Source organism: Schistocerca piceifrons, chromosome 6 (genome assembly GCF_021461385.2).
Source record: "Schistocerca piceifrons isolate TAMUIC-IGC-003096 chromosome 6, iqSchPice1.1, whole genome shotgun sequence".
Taxonomy (NCBI): domain Eukaryota; kingdom Metazoa; phylum Arthropoda; class Insecta; order Orthoptera; family Acrididae; genus Schistocerca; species Schistocerca piceifrons.
This window is the reverse complement of record NC_060143.1, coordinates 234,667,977-234,694,846: the sequence shown is the minus strand read 5'-3', so window position 1 is coordinate 234,694,846 and position 26,870 is coordinate 234,667,977. Positions and strand designations below refer to the sequence as shown.

Here is a 26,870-nt window from a genome sequence, read left to right as displayed (position 1 = left end):
GTGGCCGAGCAACTGGCTCGTCACAATACGCCAGTTACTACTCTTGATGACCTGTGGTATCGTGTTGAAGCTGCATGGGCAGCTGTACCTGTACACGCCATCCAAGCTCTGTTTGACTCAATGCTCAGGCGTATCAAAGCCGTTATTACGGCCACAGGTGGTTGGTCTGGGTACTGATTTCTCAAGATCTATGCACCCAAATTGCGTGAAAATGTAATCACATGTCAGTTCTAGTATAATATATTTGTCCAATGAATACCCGTTTATCATCTGCATTTCTTCTTGGTGTAGCAATTTTAATGGCTAGTAATGTAGTTAAAATCATGTTTACAAGCACGCTAAGTGTTCACATACAAGGAAAAGTATGACATATTCGCTCGACGTCGTTCGCCAAGTAGCGCTATTGGCCGAGTCGAGAGGAAATACAGCGTTCCCCAAGTTGCGACCCACTTTCGAGTGGTGCACTGCTGAAACATCTCATATACTTTGCGACAAACGTGCTTTGTCTGGACGAAGTAGCATGAATTGCTTAGCTGTATGTTCTTCAAACGTGTCGTTTGTGAGCTTCAGAAAAACAGCGATAGCTCTATCAACACTAGTTTGCGTGGAAAATGGTACATAGATTTTCGTCGATTTCTTTAATCAGCATTATATGTACGGCGTTTGATTTTCCGTAGACATAGAAAAAAAGTAGTCCTATATACCTGCGTACTCGTATGTGTGCGTGTGTGTGCGTGTGCGTGCGTGTGTGTGTGTTACTCTTAGCATCTTTAGGGATGGGGTGCCAGTGGAGGTTAATGAACAGAAATAATCGAAAGAAATTACTGTCGAACCCATCGTTTTCTGTGTCAACAGACTATTGGTACAATGCTTATGAGCATTATGTAATTTGAGGGTGGAGGGGGGAGAAAGGAAAGGGAAGGAACTACTGATAACAGCAGCATCGGGACTTTATGCGGAATCTGCAGCGATGAGATAAAATGTGTGCCATACCGGGATTCGAACCCAGGATCTCCTGCTTACTGGGCAGTTGGGTTAACCCCTGCGTCACGTGGACACAGTGTTTAACGCACTTGCGCAAACTGTCTCGTCATGCCTCTCGTCCGACACACATTCCTACATAGCGACACCTATCCGCAATTGGCTATCCGTCCACCATGCTCGCTACTTTGAAATTCCCACAGGAAGTCCAACGAATTGTGGATCCACACTGAAGGTTGTGTATTCATTGCTCACAGAAGAGAATCAGTTATTTGAATGTGTGGTGCGCGTTACTTCGAACACGTCCGAAAGAACAGGCACCACAAATTCATATAATTCTGATGAGATTTAAGCTCTGGGATAGGGTGGAAGGGAGAGGAGAAGGAGCGATAGAAAAGGGTGGTATCAAAGCATAACTCTGGACGGCCTGGTGCACATTAATGTACTTTGTTTGCTGTGGGTGTAAGATGCTCTGCCATCTTGGGGATGGGGTGAAGGTATGAAGGGGTCATGCAATAATGGAATGATATCAGCATCGAAAGAACTGATTTTTGGGGTTGGTAGACTGAGTAGTGACATTGCTGCGGAGATTTAACCCTGTGGAATGGGGAGGGAGGAGGGGAGCGTGGTGGCGGGAAGGGTAAGTAAAACCCTGGAACGTTTGCAGGAAAATCAACCAAAGTTGGCTCACATATATTTAAAAAAATCTGAATTTAACGTAAGTACCTTTTGGAAAAAGACGGAAGCAGTATAGAGATGATCTGAAGTGTGCGTGTGCCGTCTCCTGGCAACGTTAGGTAGTCGAGGAATGTGACACGCGGGTCAGCTCGTATAGGTAAGTCGTAACTTGGAAAAACAATGTGAGACCTTCAGAAAGGCGTATGTTATCAGCGGTGACGTAATCTAGCTTAGAACCAGCCTTGCACATCAGTCTGCCGGTCATGAGAAGTAAAAATGTGTGATAGGCAGTTCGGTGTCGGCACTGTCAACTACCTTATCAGGACGCAAGAACTTCGTCGCCAAGTTACAAGAAAATAACTTCGTTTTCCACCGTACATATAGCTGCTTTCGTAGAAAGAATTAATCCGGGTTGCGTGTAACCTTGCACTACCGGCCTTGTCTACTTTTTATATGTTGTAATGCGCGGTCGACGGCGGATAATTACTGGTGACTCAGCTCTGGCATGGCTGAACAGAACGGCGGTGTGGAATGGAGTGGGGGAACTGTAGCGTAATTTCAGTGCAAACAATGCGTAAAATGGGGATTAAAAATTCAGAGGCCTCGATCACGAGGGCAATATCGGTATGAGAGCTACGTCCTTACAGTGTTTTACCTCTGCACTAGCTCTAAGTTATGTTTATCATAGAATGGCAGAACGTTAACTATACAGGGTGTTACAAAAAGGTACGGCCGAACTTTCAGGGAACATTCCTCACATACAAATAAAGAAAAGATGTTATGTGGACATGTGTCCGGAAACGCTTAATTTCCATGTTAGAGCTCATTTTAGTTTCGTCAGTATGCACTGTACTTCCTCGATTCACGGCCAGCTGGCCCAATTGAAGGAAGGTAAAGTGGACTTCGGTGCTTGTGTTGACATGCGACTCATTGCTCTACAGTACTAGCATCAAGCACATCAGTACGTAGCATCAACAGTTTAGTGTTCATCACGAACGTGGTTTTGCAGTCAGTGCAATGTTTACAAATGCGGAGTTGGCAGATGCCGATTTGATGTATGGATTAGCACGGGGCTATAGCCGTGGCGCGGTACGTTTGTATCGAGACAGATTTCCAGAACGAAGGTGTCCCGACAGGAAGACGTTCGAAGCAATTGATCGGCGTCAGAGAAGTTACTGCTGTACAAGGTAACGTTGACCACGTCACTGTATGGAGAGTGCTACGGGAGAACCAGTTGTTTCCGTACCACGTACAGCGTCTGCAGGCACTATCAGCAGCTGCGAATGATGTGTCAATCCTCATTTCAGTGCAAATGTTCTCTTTACGGATGAGGCTTCATTCCAACGTGATCAAATTGTAAATTTTCACAATGAACATGTGTGGGCTGACGAGAATCCGCACGCAATTGTGCAATCACGTCATCAACACAGATTTTCTGTGAACGTTTGGGCAGGCATTGTTGGTGATCTCTTGATTGGGCCCCATGTTCTTCCACCTACTCTCAATGGAGAACGTTATCATGATTTCATACGGGATACTCTACCTGTGCTGCTAGAACATGTGCCTTTACAAGTACGACACAACATGTGGTTCATGCACGATGGAGCTCCTGCACATTTCAGTCGAAGTGTTCGTACGCTTCTCAACAACAGATTCGGTGACCGATGGATTGGTAGAGGCGGACCAATTCCATGGCCTCCACGCTCTCCTGATCTCAACCCTCTTGACTTTCATTTATGGGGGCATTTGAAAACTCTTGTCTACCCAACCCCGGTACCAAATGTAGAGCCTCTTCGTGCTCGTATTGTGGACGGCTGTGATACAATACGCCATTCTCCAGGGCTGCATCAGCGCATCAGGGATTCCATGCGACGGAGGGTGGATGCATGTATCCTCGCTAACGGAGGACATTTTGAACATTTCCTGTAACAAAGTGTTTGAAGTAACGCTGATACGTTCTGTTGCTGTGTCTTTCCATTCCATGATTAATGTGATTTGAAGAGAAGTAATAAAATGAGCTCTAACATGGAAAGTAAGCATTTCCGGACACATGTCCACATAACATATTTTCTATCTTTGTGTGTGAGGAATGTTTCCGGAAAGTTTGGCCGTACCTTTTTGTAACACCCTGTATAGGGCGCAACTCACTACTTTTTTACAAACATATAATCGCTTTCGGTAGAAAAATCATCTTGAGCCTTCTCTAGTTAGTGGCTAAATGTGTAGTACAATTTCTATTGACGGCATTACGTGACACCGGTGAAGCGGCAGATGCGTATTCGATAATAACATTTTTGGTGAACTATTACAACACTGTGAAGGATAATGCTATTACGTCACGTCTGCACATGAAAAGTGCGAATCACTGTACACTACTAGAGGGAAGTTGCTACTTTTCCATGATTTCAGATATCTTCCAGTCCTTCTCGTGGATAGAGACTGGAGAGAATTTTTTTTTTTAATCCATCATTCCGTACCGACGAGGGCAGTGTAAGGCGCAGTAGAACCTTATTGTTTTCAGTTAAATCCTGAAGGAGAACTGAGAATGAGGCGACAAAGAAGTTCACAATTGGGAATATGGAAACAGTTCTGGAATAAACGTTGTAACCAACGGAATTTCTCGAAAGTCTTCGTCGGAAGCCGGAAGTAGGAAAGTACTTCTAATTAGTTTTTGGAACAATGATATCGATTTGTGTGCATATTTCATTCGTCGGCAAGGACGGCAGAATGGGCTGTTGGAGGGTTCGGTTCTTTTCAGCAAAATCCCAGCAAGTTGGTAGTAAGGCTCAGTTCAAACCTGGGAATGTCTCCAGTTTTGACATTCGTACTTCCTTCTTGCAGTTTTCTTTCTCTGCTGTAAAGAGTGAAGCGAGCCGTTTGTGCTCCAGTCCATTACAGAGTCATGGTTCTTTCAGGCAATTACCAGGCGAGCTGTTTGTGGAGCAAAGGGTTTCCCAGTTGGGAATAAATGGGAGAGTGTGTTGTCAGCTACTGCGTTTGTCTTACAACCAACGGGAATCTTCCAAAAAACTTGGTTAAGACTGAGAAATGAGAACACTTTTAAATTTAGTTCTGGGACGGTATCTCAGACATAAAAAAATGAGAGTCTAGTCTATGAGTATATGTGTACATTTCTGCGTATACCGAATAAAACCGAGGACTTGCTCGACTTGTGCAGTGCGGCTGTGCTGATGTCTGCATACAGGGTGTTTGATTGTCATAGGCACGGATGCAGGAACAGTCCTGCCGGAGGAACATCCGCAACTGAGCATTATAGGAGGGGTTGGAAATGGCGCTTTAGTTGTAAGATCCTTCTTATTTTTCGTTAGTTAAACTAATGAAAAATCAGAAAAAATACCGCTTCAGTTGTAAGGTTCTTCTTATTTTCATTAGCTAAACTAATGAAAAATTGAAGCGGTATTTTCAATCTCTGATGAGGCATATATGTATAACAACTAAGAAACTGAACATCTTATATCCAAAATGCAGATATGCTGTTATTGGTTGGTTGAGGGGACCAAACAGCGAGGTCATTGGTCCCATCGAATTAGGGAAGGATTCAAGGTAGGAAATCAGCCGCGCCCTTTGAAAGCAACCATCCCGGCATTTGCCTGAAGCGATTTAGGGAAATCACGGAAAACCTAAATCAGGATGGCTGGACGCGGGCTTGAACTGTTGTCCTCCCGAATGCGAGTCCAGTGTGCTAACCACTGCGCTACATCACTCAGTTACGCAGTTGTGGGCAAATACATTGTGATATTACTGTCACATGTCGCCAAAAATTCTGAAAATGGCTATTGCATAAGCCGAAATCGGTAAATAAACTGACATTATTGCGATCTTGACTGTTCATTCTAACTTTAAAAGTAGTGATCAGCATCGAGGACCAGTCCATGAAACGCCGATGACAGGCTGCTTATAAAGGAAGAACTGACAGAACTGAAATCCATGAGTCGTGATCTGAAAGTTGCATCTGTAGAGGTAGTTTGGAAATGAACTCGAAAAAATTAAAGTTCTGAGTGAGTCCAAAAATCCAATTGACTGTGAAGCTAGCGTAGTTGTTTCCCAACACCTCTACCTCGACCGTAATATTCAACTATAGAAAGCCAACAAAAATACGGAAATCACTGAAAGATCAGACCTGAGATGGACAGCAGTGTGAAAGTCTCAATTCACCCTGACCGCCAACGATGTTCCAATGATCGGTAAAAACTTAAGGGGATACGGAATCACCTATCCCCGCAATGTTAATATATGCCTACTATAGGGAACATTTTCTCACAAACTACTGGAGACAGAGAGGTAAAAATTTTACTGTATGTGCATTCATATGTTACAACAATACTGAAACAACAGTTTATTGTCAAAGTATTTTCTTACAGAGATATTGTACATTTATTTTTAAGTAAATTTTTTCCATCGCTTTTTACTAGACTATCACCCCTAAGTCTTTTGTAAATCAAGTAATTAAAAAATCGTTGTTTCAGTATGTAATAGGGACCTATGTCACTACGTCATAAAAATTTCAGACTTCTAGGTTGACCAGTACCTGAGATAATGTTCCTAGATGAAGTAAAAAGTAAACTTACGGGAAACGGAGAAAGAAGATTAAAACATTCCTGATCCGTAGCTAATACCCCCTTCACAGTCTTCATAATCATCTTCAAGTCTTCTTTTGGCACCCCTCTGCACCTGTCTTGCTTTTTTCACTAATGTCTTGATTATATTATCAGCATGCCTTAGTCTGTGCTGATCTAAAAAGAACATAGCACGTACCGTACGGGAACCAACACGCATACCCAACTTTTGAAGGACCTGGCATTTAGTTATATTTCCAAGATTGAAGGTTGCCACAGCATCATACACACCAAAATGTAGTGTATTAATTCCGACAAACACTGTTTTTGGGAGACGATGCCATATCACACTATTCAAGCACTCGTTGGGGTTCTGCGTTTTTCCGTGAAGACATTTCATCAGAAGACTTCTGTCAGCCAGATCTCTGAAAATGGGCTTTATTTCTGCCATGATGGCTGATGGTAGACTGTGGTGGTGAATGTATTTCTCTCCTGTTGTTAGTCCCCTATTGTATTTACACCAGCTGTTTTCACCTTTGGGGCACAAACCATGTTGTGGATGCTCATCCGTGGATGCGGTGTGGAAATATAAAGCCCATATAGCTCTCCTCATTTCTTCAAGATTGCCTGTATTTTGCCTGATTGCAAGGCCATAGCAGTTCTGAATGTGGTCTATTATGGAATCAGTCAATCTTCCTCTGCCATCCAAGGTTTTCCCATCATCTAGTTTTTTCCCTTTCATAACTGATTTTAACCTTCTCAGCCTGGCACCCATTCTCTTCTGCACATGTCCTATACATTCAAGTTTGCTTATATTTACACTGTTCCCATATGGTTTGCTTTCCAAAACTTCTTTGAATGCTTTAGAGTCACCATCTCCCAGATATTTGACATAGCGAACATTATACCACTGTGAAGAGCGATGAAATATTTTCTTCACCCCAGCAACCTCCATGCCACCACTACTACCATAATAATTAGCAATACAGTCATCACTGTGTTCATTTTTCAGCCTGCCTGTGCACCTACAGTATTTAGACATTATTGCAACATCAATAACCTTGCCAGTATCAACACTAGTTGCTGTTACAACACCATTGTTGGAGGTGTGGCCCCTTTTCTGCCACGTGCCATCAAACGCCACTGTGAGGTCACGACTGCCGTCATTTTCTTCCACTGCTTCTTCCACAGCAACCTGCATTGACTTCTGTGCTACATCTTCAACTGCAGATCCTAGTACATAATTGTAAGCTTCAAACTTTGAAGGTGCACTTGGAAGATTTAGAACACCACATAGCATATCACCAGCTGCTTTGCCCTTACCAATTGCTCGCAATCCATAAACTAACCTAATATTTACACTATAAAGTTCAGTTTTCTTGTATCCATTATTTACAGTTACTGAAACCGAACTTGGAAACTTACAGCTGTATTTACAAACACTGCATATTAAATTAAACTGGGCAGCCAGGCCAACATGGGATTCTACTTTCAGAGAAACGTTTCCATGACATTTTTTGCAGCACAAACTGTTTTCAAGAGCTTCACACAATATATTCGTATCAATGAGTTCAAAAACTTCATTCCCTCTATCAAGTAAATTATATTTCTCTTCCAAATCTCTTAGTTTTTTATGAGAAGCACTGTTTTCATTTGGTGTAAGTTCGTTCGGCAAATCAGTAACAAGTGGATTCACATTTTCCAACAGTGATGATGATGAACTGCTTTGCTTTGCTAATGAATCATTATTTCTTTTCTTTTGCCAGTTCACACGCTTTTTAAATACTTTTGCTTTAGCTCTAGGCATTTTCACTGCGAAAAATGAAGCACTAAATACGAAATAACTCAACAACAACTACTTTCTTATATCACACTGTTTACAAAACAGTCCCGCCACAAAGTCAAAGAGTAACTTGAGGAAACCAGAGAGAAACATTTTCGGGCAACTAGTGTATAAATAGTCGCTGGAAACCGGGATATTTGAATTCATGTCACTTTAAAGGTACTGCCAAAAAGTTCATGGTCAGCCACGAGAGACGTGTATAACTAAAGCGCAATACCCGATCTCACAAATATATAAAAATAAAATAGTTATAATTGTAGTAGAGCTATGTATGATACGTCATTTTAAAGAGGAAACATGGCAGAATATAATACGCCAATAAAAAAAAATTCGATTTTTTAACCCAAAATCCGATTCCGTATCCTCTTAATGTAGAAAAACATTGGCTCTAAGAGAGATGAACGTCCATAAATTAGACTGAGCGCCACCAGCAATGGAGCAGCAGACGCTGAGAATCTGTCTCAGAGACCAGATTAGAAACAAGGTCTTCAGAGGCAGGAGTATAGGATCCTCGAGGACGTTACCAAGCTGAAAGGGCAATACACTGGCGACACGCTTTACATAAAGTTAATAGCCTGATGTATAAAACATCTGACATTGCATCTATATTTAAAATGTCATATGAGTGTTGCAACATTCAATTTAATTTAGTTTACATTCTGTTTATGATATTAAGTCACTACTCCATTACGTAGATAACCGTTCATGTTAACTGCTAATATAGTCATTTCATACCATTATTAGTGAAAAAGCCACCTGTAAGATAACCCAGTGTATCTAGTTTGGCCGGTCGCTGTGGTCGCCGTCCGCTGTGGCCGAGCGGTTCTAGGCGCTGCAGTCTGGAACCGCGCGACCGCTACGGTCGAAGGTTCGAATCCTGCCTCGGGCATGGATGTGTGTGATGTCCTTAGGTTAGTTAGGTTTAAGTAGTTCTGAGTTCTAGGGGACTGATGACCTCAGATGTTAAGTCCCATAGTGCTCAGAGCCATTTGAACCACTGTGGCCGAGCGGTTCTAGGCGCTTCAGTCCGGAACCGCGCTGCTGCTACGGTCGCAGGTTCTAATCTTGCCTCTGGCATGGATGTGTGTAATGTCCTTAGGTCAGTTACGTTTAAGTAGTTTAAAGTCTAGGGGACTGATGACCTGAGATGTGAAGTCCCAAAGTGCTTGGAGCCATTTGAACCATTTTTTGTATCTAGTTTTAAAGTCAGCAATATTAAATCTACAAGCATAACTCACTTCAGAAGTGGCTTCGGCATGGACAAGAAAATTCTGACTTCAGTTTCTAATAAAAACAGATGGACAAGTCGGTGACATGGCAAATGCTGCACAGTATCGCTGAAGCTGTGTTTGTACTATGCATATAAATGTGTCGACTTGAGCTTCAAGTCACAGAATAGACGAAAATGCACGTAACTATTCACTAAACGTAATATTTTTGCAGGTGCATTACTCACAATGCGACAAAAACTATCTGTTGACGAATGATACAACTGTATTATGTCCACTAAAGATGAAGGGTGAGTCTTGGCATAAGCAACGGTCTAGGGGTAGCGTCTTTGGTCCCGGGTTCGATCCCCGCCACTGCCTAAATTTTGATAAACAATCAGCATTAGCGGCCGAGGACTTCCGGCATAAGAAGTCCGCCTCATTCTGCTAACGGCCTTGTCAAAGCGGGCGGAGGAGCGGATAGAGGTTCAGGGCACTCTCTTATCCTAGGGGTGGGAAATTGCCCCTAAAGGCGGAAGAATCATCAATGATCAACGACATGAGGATGCAGAAGGCAATGGAAACCACTGCATTAAAGACACGTAACGTGTATCCACAGGACATGTGGCCTGTAATTGAAGAAGTGTCTTGATGATCTCTCCATTGGCAAAAGATTCCAGAATAGTCCCCCATTCGGATCTCCGGGAGGGGACTGCTAAGGAGGAGGTTACCATGAGAAATAGATTGAATAATCAACGAAAGGATAACGTTTCTACGAATCGGGGCGTGGAATGTCAGAAGCTGGAACGTGGTAGGGAAACTAGAAAATCTGGAAATGGAAATGCAAAGGCTCAATCTAGATATAGTAGGGGTCAGTGAAGTGAAGTGGAAGGAAGACAAGGATTTCTAGTCAGATGAGTATCAGGTAATATCAGCAGCAGCAGAAAATGGTATAACAGGTGTATAACAGGTGTAGGATTCGTTAAGAATAGGAAGGTAGGGCTGAGGGTGTGTTACTGTGAACAGTTCAGTGACCGGGTTGTTCTAATCAGAATCGACAGCAGACCAACACCGACAACGATAGTTCAGGTATACATGCCGACGTCGCAAGCTGAAGACGAACAGACAGAGAAAGTGTATGAGGATATTGAAAGGGTAATGCAGTATGTAAAGGGGGACGAAAATCTAGTAGTCATGGGCGACTGGAATGCAGTTGTAGGGGAAGGAGTAGAAGAAAAGGTTACAGGAAAATATGGGCTTGGGACGAGGAATGAAAGAGGAGAAAGACTAATTGAGTTCTGTAACAAGTTTCAGTTAGTAATAGCGAATACCCTGTTCAAGAATCACAAGAGGAGGAGGTATACTTGGAAAAGGCCGGGAGATACGGGAAGATTTCAATTAGATTACATCATGGTCAGACAGAGATTCCGAAATACTGGATTGTAAGGCGTACCCAGGAGCAGATATAGACTCAGATCACAATATAGTAGTGATGAAGAGTGGGCTGAAGTTCAAGACATTAGTCAGGAAGAATCAATACGCAAAGAAGTGGGATACGGAAGTACTAAGGAATGAAGAGATACGTTTGAAGTTCTCTAACGCTATAGATACAGCAATAAGGAATAGCGCAGTAGGCAGTACAGTTGAAGAGGAATGGACATCTCTAAAAAGGGCCATTACAGAAGTTGGGAAGGAAAACATAGGTACAAAGAAGGTAGCTGCGAAGAAACCATGGGTAACAGAAGAAATACTTCAGTTGATTGATGAAAGGAGGAAGTACAAACATGTTCCGGGAAAATCAGGAATACAGAAATACAAGTCGCTGAGGAGTGAAATAAATAGGAAGTGCAGGGAAGCTAAGACGAAATGGCTGCAGGAAAAATGTGAAGACATCGAAAAAAATATGATTGTCGGAAGGACAGACTCAGCATACAGGAAAGTCAAAACAACCTTTCGTGACATTAAAAGCAACGCTGGTAACATTAAGAGTGCAACAGGAATTCCACTGTTAAATGCAGAGGAGAGAGCAGATAGATGGAAAGAATACATTGAAAGATTTGTCTGATGTGACAGAAGAAGAAACAGGAGTCGATTTAGAAGAGATAGGGGATCCAGTATTAGAATCGGAATTTAAAAGAGCTTTGGAGGACTTACGGTCAAATAAGGCAGAAGGGACAGATAACATTCCATCAGAAATTCTAAAATCATTGGGAGAAGTGGCAACAAAACGACTATTCACGTTGGTGTGTAGAATATATGAGTCTGGGGACATACCATCTGACTTTCGGAAAAGCATCATCCACACAATTCCGAAGACGGCAAGAGCTGACAAGTGCGAGAATTATCGCACAATCAGCTTAACAGCTCATGCATCGAAGCTGCTTACAAGAATAATATACAGAAGAATGGAAAAGAAAATTGAGAATGCGCTAGGTGACGATCAGTTTGGCTTTAGGAAAAGTAAAGGGACGAGAGAGGCAATTTTGACGTTACGGTTATAATGGAAGCAAGGCTAAAGAAAAATCAAGACACTTTCATAGGATTTGTCGACCTGGAAAAAGCGTTCGACAATATAAAATGGTGCAAGCTGTTCGAGATTCTGAAAAAAGTAGGGGTAAGCTATAGGGAGAGACGGGTCATATACAATATGTACAACAACCAAGAGGGAACAATAAGAGTGGACGATCAAGAACGAAGTGCTCGTATTAAGAAGGGTGTAAGACAAGGCTGTAGCCTTTCGCCCCTACTTCTCAATCTGTACATCGAGGAAGCAGTGATGGAAATAAAAAAAAGGTTCAGGAGTGGAATTAAAATACAAGGTGAAAGGATATCAATGATACGATTCGCTGATGACATTGCTATCCTGAGTGAAAGTGAAGAAGAATTAAATGATCTGCTGAACGGAATGAACAGTCTAATGAGTACACAGTATGGTTTGAGAGTAAATCGAAGAAAGACGAAGGTAATGAGAAGTAGTAGAAATGAGAACAGCGAGAAACTTAACATCAGGATTGATGGTCACGAAATCAATGAAGTTAAGAAATTCTGCTACCTAGGCAGTAAAATAACCAATGACGGACGGAGCAAGGAGGACATCAAAAGCAGACTCGCTATGGCAAAAAAGGCATTTCTGGCCAAGAGAAGTCTATTAATATCAAATACCGGGCTTAATTTGAGGAAGAAATTTCTGAGGATGTACGTCTGGAGTACAGCATTGTATGGTAGTGAAACATGGACTGTGGGAAAACCGGAACAGAAGAGAATCGAAGCATTTGAGATGTGGTGCTATAGACGAATGTTGAAAATTAGGTGGACTGATAAGGTAAGGAATGAGGAGGTTCTACGCAGAATCGGAGAGGAAAGGAATATGTGGAAAACACTGATAAGGAGAAGGGACCGGATGATAGGACATCTGCTAAGACATGAGGGAATGACTTCCATGGTACTAGAGGGAGCTGTAGAGGGCAAAAACTGTAGAGGAAGACAGAGATTGGAATACGTCAAGCAAATAATTGAGGATGTAGGTTGCAAGTGCTACTCTGAGATGAAGAGGTTAGCACAGGAAAGGAGTTCGTGGCGGGCCGCATCAAACCAGTCAGTAGACTGGGGACAAAAAAAAAAAAAAAAAAAAAAAAGAAGTCTAAGGAAAGACTCCAAAAGAATTGGCGGCCACTGTTCCCGCCAAATCGGTCTTGCTCCTTGTTCCTACCTCGGTCTCGTGCAATCTGTCTCGTTCTTTTTCGGGTGGTCACTCGTTCCTCGCTCGAGCTTCACCGTTCTTACGCTGAAGCGCCATAGAAACTGGTACAGGCATGCGTATTGATATACAGAGATATGTAAACAGGCAGAGTACGGAGCTGCGGTCGGCAACGCCTATATAAGACAACTAGTGTCTATCGCAGTTGTTAGATCGGTTACTGCTGCTGCAATGGCACGTTATCAAGATTTAAGTGAGTTTGAACGTAGTGCTATGGTCGGCGAACGAGCAATGGGACACAGCATCTCCGAGATAGCGATGAAGTTGGGATGTTCCAGAACGACCATTTCACAAGTGTAACGTGAATATCAGGAATCTGGTAAAACATCAAATCCTCGACATCGCTGCGGGCGGAAAAAGCTTCTGTAAGAACGGGACTGAAGAGAACAGTTCAACGTGACATAAGTGCAACCCTTCCACAAATTGCTGCAGATTTCAGTGCTGGGCCATCAACAAGCGTCAGCGTGCGAATCGTCCAACGAAACATCTTCGATAGGGGCCTTATGAGCTGAAGGCCCACTCGTATACCCTTGATGACTGCGCGACACAAAGCCTTACGCCTCGCCTTGGCCCGTCAACCCCGACATTGGTCAGTTGATGACTGGAAACATATTGCCTGCTAGGACGAGTCTCGTTTAAAATTGTATCGAGCGGATAGATGTTTACGGGTATAGGCACAACCTCATGAATCTATGTACCATGCACGTAAGCAGGGGTCTGTTCAAGCTGGTGGAGGCTCTGTAATAATGTGGAGCGTGTGCAGTTGGAGTGATATGGGACCCCTAATATGTCTAGAAACGACTCTGACAGCTGACATAAACGAAAGCATCCTTTCTGATTACCTGCACCCATTCATGTCCATTGTGCGTTCCGACGGAATTGGGCAATCCCAGTAGGACAATGCGACACCCCAAACGTCCAGAATTTCTACAGAGTGGCTCCAGGAACACTCTTCTGAGTTTAAACACTTCCACTGGCCACCAAACCCCCCAGAAGAACGGGACTGAAGAGAATCGTTCAGTGTGACGGAAGTGCAACACTGACGCAAATTGCTGCAGATTTCAATGTTGGGCATATCTGGGATGCCTTGCAACCTGCTGTTCAGTAGGTATCTCCACCCCGTCGTACTCTTACGGATTTGTGGACGCCCCTGCAGGATTCATGGTGTCAGTTCTCGCCAGCACCGCTTATAGCTATTTCTGTACGTAGCCGCCACTCCGACTTAGACATGTGTTGTAGCGTTGTACTAACTTTCCAATGCCCTCGTCATTGAAGGCAGCCGCCTGTGCTTTCCGCCAATTCTTTATGCGGGTCTACAGTTCGTTGGTAGAGCCAAAATGTTGTCTTCATGGCCAGCGATTCATATGAGCAGAGATGAGACTCAGGGGGAGCCAATTATGGGCTATATTTTGGGTGATCAAACACTTCATGTAAACTTCTCATGGTTGAGATTCACATTCATAGGATATTTCTTCAAATACATCATACTCTTCGTTGACTGTATGAAATATTTATTATTACGATTGCAATTTCGGCCTTAGGGCCATTTTCAAGTAACTCTGCAAAAGTTAGATTCTGTCAGAATATAAGACTATCTGACATGAGTACACGTCGTCAAAATGCAGCCTTCCTGTAAAGAACGCTGCGGGAGCATCTTCACTGTTCCTGCGGATTCTGGCCCAGAACTGTCATGGAGTAGGAAACGTATGACAGTTTTGTTATGTGGCCTGCATGACATCATGCGAAATCTCTCACAGGCCCTCGTACTTAGCGAGAGACACTATTTATCTAGGCATCTTTAGGTGCTCACTGTGCACTGAGAACTGAGAAGAGGACATGACGCCATCGACTGGCATACTAGAGACACTGCCCAATACATCTGTGCAAAGCTTCATGGGATTTTCATTGTGGTTTCCTTTTTGCGCCCGATCGGACCTTACTTTTCGAATATTTCTCTTATTTGCGTACACCATTCGAGGTACACCACCGGTATTGTACAGCTTTGTTATAATTATATCTTAAAATTAACTATAATCGCGGGGACTCGTCTTTTTATACAGTAGTGCACATTTTTAAAAACAGTGCCCACAGTTTTTACCTCAGATTTCAGAAATAATGTTTATCAATGGCACTGTTTATGTTTGTGTACAAATATTCTCTACGAGTTCCAAACAAAAAAATTATAATATAGTTAAATGCAATTTATCAAAACAGTTTGCTGTATTATTTTCACTTTTCAGATTCTGAGGCGTGGCTGGTAATTTATGAAGATAGTAATGGGCAGTCGGACAACAAAAAGTCCATAATGTTTCGGTCGCCTAAGTTACAAACACCGTTACTTCAAATTTAGAAAAGTTCTGATTACACTTGAGTTTGTCGTATATACGATATTCGCATAAAAGGGCTCTTTACATACTGATTGTCTTCCATGTTCTTCACTTATAGGATTGGAAGATCAATGACCAGGTTTCAATTTGCTAAAGCAATACTACGCAGTTCGCAAAAAAACTCGATAAACAGGCGTTGAAGATTGGAATTTCTAATCTATGTTAAGTACAAAACAGTTCTCGCCGATGAGGACAGCCGCTGGTCATTAAGCGTATAGTGAAGTACACTGATCAGCAAGAGCATTATGATCTCCAACCTGCTATCGATAGCCGGCCGGAGTGGCCGAGCGGTTCTAGGCGCTACAGTCTGGAACCGCGCGACCTCTACGGTCGCCAGTTCGAATCCTGCCTCGGGCATGGATGTGTGTGATGTCCTTAGGTTAGTTAGGTTTAAGTAGTTCTAAATTCTAGGGGACTGATGACCTAAGATGTTAAGTCCCATAGTGCTCAGAGCCATTTGAACATTTGAACCTGCATGTTTTTTCAGATATGTAGACGATACTTTTGTTGTTTGGCCTCATGGTAGTGAGAATTTAAACTGGTTTTTGGAACGCCTGAACTCAATCCTCCCGAATATTCAGTTCACTATGGAGGTGGAAAAGAATGGATGCCTTCCCTTCCTTGATGTGTTGGCCAGAAGGAAGACTGATGGTACGTTATGACATTCTGTTTATAGGAAGCCTAGTCACACTGACTTGTATCTGCGAGCTGGTAGTTGTCACCATCCAGCTCAGCGTGAAGGAGTACTTCGTACCTTGGTTCACAGGGCCCACGTTATCTCAGACCCTGAAAGTTTTGCAGCTGACCTATCACATCTCGAAGTCACCTTTCGTCAGAATGGTTATAGTGAGAGGCAAATCAAACGTGCGTTGCGCTATCAGCCTTCTGTGAGTGACGATAGCAACGAAGTGGCACCTAAATCTACGGCCTTTTTGCCTTACGCAGGAAGCATTTCCAACAGGATTGGCCGTATTTTTTTCGACCGCCTTCTAAGATTAAGGCCCTGTTGGCGTCCGTAAAAGATGATCTTGGTTTGCGTAAGGCTGGTGTCTATCGTATTACTTGCAGTTGTGGCATGTCATATATTGGTCAGACAATCAGGACTGTGGAAGACCGGTGTATTGAACATAAGCGTTACACAAGCTTACAACAGCTGAGCAAATCCGCTATTGCAGAACATTGCCTTGACACCGGTCATCCTATGGAATACAACAACTCGGAGATTCTGGCTTGCACGTCCAGCTATTGGGATAGTGTCATTAAGGGGGGTAGGACGTCAAACGGGCCGACTTGAAGCAGGAGAGGCACCATACGACATTTTAATTTCCAATGTCTATACTTTTACAAATAAATTCATAAAACTTTAAAACAGCATGACCAGGAAGGATTCACGATTCATACTCATAGCAGTGGAAGCTCAAAAATGTAACAAAACACTTTTTTTTACATGTGAAATTTCATCATTTTTTCACTTACTACTGGCTGCATTTGTTGCTATAGGTACACTTTTCTTCCTAAGTAAGAGAGATTCTTCGATGAGTTTTGCACAGCATACAAACCATAGTTACAGGTGTATGAAATTCTAGAAGTTATTTAATTTATGAAAAAATGAATAAACTGTTGCATTTTAGACTTCGTGTTTAGAAAAAATTCAAGTTTTATACTTAATTATCTCAATTTTTTCCACAGTTTTTTAATAGATTTGGAAAATTCTAGAGTTTCATTCACCTGTAACAACTGTTTGTATGCTATGAAAAATTCATCGAAGAATCTCTCTTACTTAGGAAGAAAAGTCTACCTATAGCAACAAATACAAACAGTAATAAGTGAAAAAATGTTGAAATTTCACATGTAAAAAAAGGTATTTTGCTACGTTTTTGAACTTCCACTGCGATGAGTGTGAGTCCTCAATCCTTCCTGATCATGGTGAAAAAGTTTTAAGAATTTATTTGTAAAAGTATATACAGTCCTGTGGTGACTCTCTTGCTCCAAGTAGGCCCGTTTGACGTCCTACCCCCCTTAAGGAAGCTGTTGAAATCAAACTATCAAGCAACCTTATACACAGAGATGGTGGATTTTGTCTAAATGCTGCTTGGAATCCCGCTCTGTCTCTCATCAAAAAACAGAGGGACAGAACTAGTGCTACCTCACCTGTCGATTAATAGTCACTATCGATGTTTCTGATGTTGGTTATCTTTGGTTGTGTGTTGACTTTGCGGTTACTTGTTCTGTGTGTTGCATCTTCCTTGTTTCTCCTCTATGAACCGAGGTATTAAATTCCCTTGCACATTGCTTCCTCCTTGCGGTTGTGCCTTGAGAATGGTAGGGTGTGCTCCTGCCGAAATTTCGGCGGTGGTCGACGACGTCATCCGGCAGCAAACCCGTAAATTATTTCAACATTTTGTTGCATGTTCCAGGAGTGCTGTGGTGAGCGTCTTCAACTTACGGTGAAACCAGAGTGAAGCCTCGTCCAGACGTCTTGCGGTTGGACGGCCACCCCTCATTACAGATATCGGACGTCGTAGGCTGGGCAGACTGGTAAAACAGGACAGGCGGCGAACTGTAGAGGAACTAACATCAGACTTTAATGCTGGGCAGAGTACAAGTGTGTCTGAACACACAGTGCACCGAACACTCCTAATGATGGGTCTCCGCAGCCTACTACCCATGCAGGTGACAATATTAACACCACAACATTGGCAACTACGACTGAAATGGCACACGACCATTAGCTCTGGACGTTGATGCAGTGGCGGAGCGTTGCATGGTCTGATGAATCCCGATACCTTGTTCGCTATGACGATCGGACAGCTCCTTGATACCTGTACTATGAAACGGAGACAAGCTGGCGGCGGCTCCATTATGCTCTGAGGAACATTCAGTGGGCATCCATGGTCAAGTGGAGCTCGTGCAAAGGCACCATGGCGGGCAAGGAATATCGTACACTGGTTGTAAAGCACGTAAACCCATCCATGACGATCATGTTTCCCGACGGCAGTGGAATTTTTCAACAAGATAATGCGGCATGTCACAAGGCGAGGAGTGTAACGGAGTGGTTCGAGGAACGCACTGGCGCCTTCGAATTGATGTGCTGCCCCCTCCCCCCCCCCCCCCAGCCCCGCCTCGCCAGATCTGTACTCGATCTAACGCATCTGGGATGTGATAGAAGAGCATCTGGGATGTCTCAGAGCTCATTGCCTTCCTCCTCCGAATTTAAGGGGATCAAGGTCGCTTTTGTGGGCAGGTGTGGTAGCATCTCCCTCCAGCCAGCTACCAAGGCCTCATTGCTTTCATCCCACGACGTGTCGCCGCTGTTAGCCGTGCCAAAGGTTGACTTACCGCATATTAGATGGCTGATCGTAATGTTCTGGCTGATCAGTGTACAGCAGTGAAGTCGCTCGTTACACTCTCGCTAGGAACCACTTCTGTCTCTAATTTTATTTAAATTCCATATGCATCAACAAACAGAAATGTTAGTTAAAAATATTGACTAAGTATTTTTAACAAAAATAGCGTCTTTTTATTTTTAATTATTGGTCATATGAAAATAAATTAAAATTCGATATAGACATACAGTATTAAGTACATAGCCTGACAAAGAAAGTGAAGAATCTAGAAGACACGCTCTATGTCAATGTAACAAGTTGATATACACTTTCTAGGGGTCAATCAATAAACTATTCTCCCAACCAATTTCAACAACAAGCGACAAAATGGTTCAAATGGCTCTGAGCACTATGGGACTTAACTACTGTGGTCATCAGTCCCCTAGAACTTAGAACTACTTAAACCTAACTAACCTAAGGACATCACACACATCCATGCCCGAGGCAGGATTCGAACCTGCGACCGTAGCAGTCGCGCGGTTCCGGACTGCGCGCCTAGAACCGCTAGACCACCGCGGCCGGCTAACAAGCGACAAACAATCAGTTATCTTAAAGGTAAATGAGCATGTGGCATTTGTGGCCTTGTTCTTTAATGCCACTACGGCGACTTGCGAGTGAGGATGAAATGATGATGAAAGACACACAACACCCTGACACCGCCGGGAATCGAAACCGGGACCCCGTGCGCGTGAAGCGAGAACGCTACCGCAAGAGCACGAGCCGCGGACATCTTAAAGGTAATGATAAGGGAAAGGATTAATTCGCCCCAACTCTTCACTTTAGATTTTGCATTTATTGTCACACCCTTCAGCGCAAACCACAGAACAAGCAAGTGTAACAATGAGAGAATGTTTGCACTCGTAAGAGTTGCTACATAACTTAAGAATTACTTAATAAACAATAGGAATTTATGATTATTCCTTTTTAACAAACATATATTTAAGACCATAAACGATAAAGAACAACGGTTAATAAAGTTCCATAAACTTGAGCAAGGATCACCTTTTCAGTCTCTGAATGAAGTCAGTAGGTGACATAGGGGACAATCAGAAGTACGTTAAATGTTACACCGTTAAGGACGATAATTCATTAAGAAATATAACCACAGATTAAAGAAGATTCATTTAAAGCAACTAACATCAATAGCAAATAATGAGGTCACGTCTTCGCAAATGTATCAAAATCAAATCTTTCAGTTCTATAACAATGTTGGATCGTGGAATACGCCGGATTACAGACAGAGAAGGCTAAATTTTGCCAAACAGCAATTTCTCGAAACCTAGAATTATCTTAATAATGTACAATACTTAGGTTATCCAGAACTACTCTCATTCGCCATTCTTGGGCATAACGGTGGAGTAGATAATTAACCCCTTATTTCATTCTCCTGGAACATTGAGCGGCAATAGACGCTCGGGCAACTATTACCGAAGCAGGGCTCGGGAAGCATGACGGCTTCACCAGAAGGAGGAAACATTTACCCGAACTGGAAAGGAAACTCGTCTAACACGAGCCAGTAGGTTGGACGAATACCAGTTGGCGATTTTTCATCATTGTCCAAACCTTGCTGGCCAGCGGACGAAAATAACAGAGGCATAGGTAGCTTTATTTGTGCTCACAAGAACTGATAACTTCTGCAAATGAGATTCCGGCAGAATTACCGCCGTAGTATCAATACAGGGATTCGGAGCTGAGGAGAGCAAGTCAACAACGGTCTCTACCCAATAGACCCAACATTTCAGAGAGACCGAGCAACCGACATCAGTCGTGGCTAGGCGGATTACCAAATAGAAACTCTAGCACTACCTTAATTATAACTAAATAGAGCACTTATATGCCACGGGGACTAAACTCCTTCGGAGTGGCCATGCGGTTCTAGGCGCTACAGTCGGGAACAGCGCGACCGCTACGGTCGCAGGTTCGAGTCCTGCCTCGGGCATGGATGTGTGTGATGTCCTTAGGTTAGTTCGGTTTAAGTAGTTCTAAGTTCTAGGGGACTGATGACCTCAGCAGTTAAGTCCCATAGTGCTCAGAGCCATTTGAACCATTTGAACTAAACTCCTTAACACAAGAATATATACACAATAACAATGCCTGAAGTTAAATATGCCTACGTACTAAAACACAACAGATATTAGCGAACATTAACATAATCTTGCAATTCAGACATCCATAAAATTAACTGGGCACAGTTCACTCTACCTCTCCGCCAGACGGTACAAGGTTATTTACATTTTACAACGTTCTTATCCACACAGTGACCTACGCCGTCCATAGGAAAACAACGGCCTGCAGAAGGTCCACAGCCAGAAATTTTTATTTTTTTATTTTTTTTCCGACACGCGCCTTAAGTAAGTCAGCATTGCGTTCAAATACACAATCATGCAAGGGGCCAGTAACACACACGCAAGGCAATTTCCGATCACAGACTCAAAGCAGAGAAACGTTGCCACACAGTTATAAATAGCTCCCACAGCACCGGGAGATTGTCCCCGCCAGACGAGGACCGTTGCAATAACTAGATGAAAAATCTTACTTTCAGTGACGACACCACCTCCTGGAGGTTATTGGCAGCCGCAGACGGACTTCATAGCTTCCCCAGCCTATGAACGGAAACCAAACGTTGTCCACAGAATTACGGCCTCTCGTGTCCTCACGCCCCGGGTTTTTGGGCCAACCACTCTTAGCATAGAAGCACCTAGCGTCCCGCTCCAGAACGGTCGTGCAGGGCCAAGCACTCGTCTCAACTGCCTCCGCCCCCCGCACGGCTGACCACCACCTCGCAGCGGACGCGCTAGCAGCGAGCTCGCAGAGGCTCCGCAACGGCCTCTAGGAAAGAGCGGAAACCTCAAACAGAAATAAACTAAGGGAAAACAGGAACCGTGGCAAACGACACGCTTCACAACTACGCACCATCGGGCTGTTTGTAAATGATTACAGTCCCAGATAGAACGGCTACTGGAGCGCATTGCTGTTTTCCATGTTTAGCGTAGCTATCAGGTTTGGTGGGCTGTATTAGGGACATGAACAGCCTCAGATATTGAGGATCACTGTGAAGGACATGCCGATGCCTCGTGTGAAACACCATTATCAGCGCGTGACAGAGTTTGAAAGGGCTTCATCATCGGTCTATCTCGGCACCTGACCGATTCGCGCACTATCCAGATTTGTGGGACATTTCAATATTACAGTGGCCCGATGTAGGAATACAACTGAATGTGAGGGCAAGCACACAATTCGTGAAGCTTCTGACCGACCATATGTGACCACCACAAGGGAGGATCCCCGTGTTGTGCACCAGCCACATCGTAACCCATTCACATCTGTGCCTACCATCCAAGAACAAGTGATGAACTGCTTCCAACATTCTACATCTACAACTATATTTATACTCCGAAAGCCACCCAACGGTGTGTGGCGGAGGGCACTTTACGTGCCACTGTCATTACCTCCATTTCCTGTTCCAGTCACGTATGGTTCGCGGGAAGAACGACTGCCGGAAAGCCTCCGTGCGCGCTCGAATCTCTCTAATTTTACATTCGTGATCTCCTCGGGAGGTATAAGTAGGAGAAAGCAATATATTCGATACCTCATCCAGAAACGCACCCTCTCGAAACCTGGACAGCAAGCTACACCGCGATGCAGAGCGCCTCTCTTGAAGAGTCTGCCACTTGAATTTGCTAAACATCTCCGTAACGCTATCACTCTTACCAAATAGCCCTGTGACGAAACGCGCCGCTCTTCTTTGGATCTTCTCTATCTACTCTGTCAACCCGACGTGGTACGGATCTCACACTGATATGTCAATGAATGGAGCTACGGTGAATTTATGAAATCGCTTCAATCATTTGTAATAGCCCTGTATAGGTCGAACGAGTGTTTTGTAAGCCTGAAATGGTACAGTACCACCCAACATTGAAAATAGGTACAACATACTTCATTATTTTTATCAGAACAACACATTTTTTTTGTAAAATTAACTCAATTTCAATTAATACAGCGAAGCCGGATACCAGTGTGGGAAAGAATGACAATTTATTTATTTAATTGATCACATGTGCACTCCCACAAAGTAAATCCCTACATCCAGTTTGGTGAGATCTGTGAAATGAATGAATGTATGGTCGTCTGCTAACCGCAGATAGTGAATGTGAATATATGATCATCTTTGAGTCGATCCTTTGACCACCTTTGGTGGGACCAAAGAGATGAAATTTACCAGAGCTTTGGGCGCCTGAAATGTGGCTGACCAATACGATAGCAAGGTGCTTCCCCCACCTCGACAGAGATGGGAGAGGACCCAGAGAACGGCCATGTTTCAGCACTCTGCCGCTGGATCTTGTGCTGTTAAGACCTGTTTTAGTTGTGCTTCGTAATGATGAAAGAGTGGAGACATGGTATGCATGTGGAATATTTAAGGGCTATTACAAATGATTGAAGCGATTTCATAAATTCACCGTAGCTCCATTCATTGACATATGGTCACGGCACACTACAGATACGTAGAAAAACTCATAAAGTTTTGTTCGGCTGAAGCCGCACTTCAGGTTTCTGCCGCCAGAGCGCTCGAGAGCGCAGTGAGACAAAATGGCGACAGGAGCCGAGAAAGCGTATGTCGTGCTTGAAATGCACTCACATCAGTCAGTCATAACAGTGCAACGACACTTCAGGATGAAGTTCAACAAAGATCCACCAACTGCTAACTCCATTCGGCGATGGTATGCGCAGTTTAAAGCTTCTGGATGCCTCTGTAAGGGGAAATCAATGGGTCGGCCTGCAGTGAGCGAAGAAACGGTTGAACGCGTGCGGGCAAGTTTCACGTGTAGCCCGCAGAAAATTGGTTCATGCCAGAACCGAAGACCAACAGCGCCGACTTCATCTTTCAACAGGATGGTGCTCCACCGCACTTCCATCTTGATGTTCGGCATTTCTTAAACAGGAGATTGGAAAACCCATGGATCGGTCGTGGTGGAGATCATGATCAGCAATTCATGTCATGGCCTCCACGCTCTCCCGACTTAACCCCATGCGATTTCTTTCTGTGGGGTTATGTGAAAGATTCAGTGTTTAAACCTTCTCTACCAAGAAACGTGCCAGAACTGCGAGCTCGCATCAACGATGCTTTTGAACTCGTTGATGGGGACATGCTGCGCCGAGTGTGGGAGGAACTTGATTATCGGCTTGATGTCTGCCGAATCACTAAAGGGGCACATATCGAACATTTGTAAATGCCTAAAAAGACTTTTTGAGTTTTTGTATGTGTGTGCAAAGCATTGTGAGAATATCTCAAATAATAAAGTTATTGTAGATCTGTGAAATCGCTTCAATCATTTGTAATAACCCTGTACTTGAGTATTTTGAGTAGTTTGAAATAATAATTTCTCTATTTCAGGAACTTTTGTGGGGAGAATTAAATGTCAGGCAGGTAATATGAAAGGGATTGTAGTAATCTTCAGAAGTGACCAACGGTCACAATGAAACCACGTGTAGCAATAAGTTGAAATACTTCTGTGTGCTTAAGTTAAGCTGAATTACTAGCGTGTGTACAATAAGTTGAAATATTTAAGAAATAGCGTGTGTATCATAAGTTGAAATATTTAAGAAATGGCGTGTGCAGGACTTGAAATTAGAGACGAGTACTTCCACGTGGTGAGTACTGTGTGAGTCTCAATCTGTGTATGAGACAAAGGATAAAGAGAAGTACTCGTCCATGGTATCAGTTGAGGACTCGCGTGTGTGATGTTCTTAATATTACTTTGCATGATATGATTCCGTGTGACGCTTGATTCAAACTCTGAGAGAGAAGCAAGGTGAGTCGGCCGTCTATCCAGCAACGCTGCTTGGCTTGCATTGCACAGGAAGACGTGCAAATATCTCCAGAGTTCATAGTAGGAAAGTAGAATTACAAAGTGGGGCAGTGTCGTGTGAAACTGGGATAAATACTAATTGAAGTGGGAAAGCTGAAAGTGATAATGTTGTGACTATTCTCTGTGTAGTATTTCATGTTATAGTGTGGTGTATGTCATGTAATTTGGGTATGTGTGGTTTGCATGGGAGAGTAGCGAGGTAGTTTCAAAAGATTAGTGGGTTATGCTTGTTCCTTCGGTACCGCTCGGTCTGGAGGAAAGTTTCGTGATGATGATTGTGAGAGTCGAAGTGTGAGGTATAGTAAAAGATCCACCATCCTATCCAGAAAGTGCACTGTAGCGTTAAAAATAATTACGAGACCATAATATAGAGATTAACCATTGTAAAGCCATGCCCACTGGGCGGAATTTCTCATGTGTTATTGTTGTAGGTTGTAGAATTTGTGTGTTTAGGTTAGAGAATTTATCGGAATAAATAAGATAGTGAAAAGAAAAAGATTGGTGGACTTTTCCTTCGAATTGTATGTTGTCATAATGTCCCGAATTTATAATGTGTGCGCCATTCATATTCAGTGCGGTGGCCACGTGTTGACAAAAGCCGTTAAATAAAAGACAAAAAGAAAATGTGGTATTGCCAGTGCGTAGTGCACAGTCAGAGTTCTGTAAATTACTGATAGTCAGATGCATGTTTCCGTTGCGTATTATTCATACAGGAGGATAATTTGTAACTAAATTGTGAGTACGAGAGTTCATGTTACTCGATAAATAAGGATGAATCCACTCGCTTGGCCTGACTGCTTGATGCCACAGTATGAGCAAGGCATGTGGGTGCCTCTCATAATTTCGACCCTGCCAGGATATTTTGCTGTTAGGGTTTGCTGTTAAGATTTTTTTTATTTTGATGGAATATATTGTGATAGCGCTAAGAAGTAAAATTTTTTTGTTTGCAAATTCTTTCTGGATTGGTGAGGATCTTTTATTTTTTTATGTAATTAATTGCTATATCGTCCAAGGCTGGAAGATCGTGGTATAATTTTTTTTTGCGTAGTGTCCGTAGTAACTAGGTCGCAGTCGAAAAGTGTAGCCACCATGGAGAATAGCGATTCTGGGGTGGACGTAGCAGTGCAGCAGGAAGTAGCTGTTGACCATGGGTTAATGAGCGGGGACGGCAAGCACTCAGAAGGGGCTGAATTGTTCAGCGGACCGCGGCTAGGTGATCCTTTATGCGGCGGGCTTTGTTCACAATCGGGGCTTTTCCCGACGACGCGGGCGAGCCGGGACTAGGTCAGGTATGCAGTGAAAGTGCAGCTACCCTTAGCGAGGCTATGGTTTCTCGGGCGAACGAGGTGAGCGCGTCGAAAGTGGCAAATGACAATGTGATACTACAGTTTTTACAGAGGATGGATAGAGATAATAAGGAGAGAGATAGGGAGAATAAGGAAAGATTGGAAGCAATGGATAGGGAGACTAAGGAAAGATTGGAACCAAATAAGGAAAGATTGGAAGCGATGGATAGAGATAATAAGGAGAGAGATAGGGAGACTAAGGAGAGAGATAGGGAGACTAAGGAAAGATTGGAAGCAAATAAGGAAAGATTGGAGGCAATGGATAAGGGAAATAAAGAGGCAATGAGGAAGCTACACACAGTTATCGATGAGTGTCTGTCCGCAGTTAATAATCGGTTAGATGAGGGGGAGAAGAATCTGGGTGCGGTGAAGCAAGTATGTGATGCCGTGAAAGAAAAAGCCAATAATTTGGAGGTACGAATAAGTGCAATAGAGAGTGATATTACAGAACATAGGGGCGTGTGGCCGGATGAGCGAATCAAAGAGATAGTGGAGGACTTACTTGCAGATAAACAAGGGGCATTAGACAGCGTGGAAGCTCAAGTCACACGGCAGGAAATGGCGCTAAATAAACACAGGGATGAAGTTGCGGAGGTAGTAGCCAGAATGAATACGATTAGCGCAGATGTAGAAAAGATCAGTATAAGAGGCAAAACAGGCTCTGACAGTATGCAGCGAGAGGTTTATGCCGACCAGGACGAGATACAATCATTATCACAGTTTAAAGAGGCACAATTAGAAACGAATAGGAAACATAGGGAAGAACTAGCACAGTTGCAATTAGCGTGCAGAAGCGAAGGTGAAACACCACCAGGTAGACTGCAGAGGGAGAGGGAGATA

At 43.3% G+C, this 26,870-nt stretch overlaps 1 protein-coding gene across 3 annotated transcripts in view; it reads right to left on the bottom strand.

The window, feature by feature from the left end:
- Nucleotides 1-26,870, bottom strand: part of LOC124803048 (fatty acid 2-hydroxylase) — a 509,122-nt gene that overhangs the window by 215,172 nt on the left and 267,080 nt on the right. The window contains exon 1 of one of the 3 annotated variants that reach the window (XM_047264167.1): nucleotides 21,354-21,514. The exons of the other annotated variants lie outside the window; for them this stretch is intronic. The gene's annotated coding sequence lies outside the window, so the exon portion shown is untranslated. Of the gene's footprint in view, nucleotides 1-21,353; nucleotides 21,515-26,870 lie in introns of those variants that run through there. 3 annotated transcript variants of the gene reach the window in all.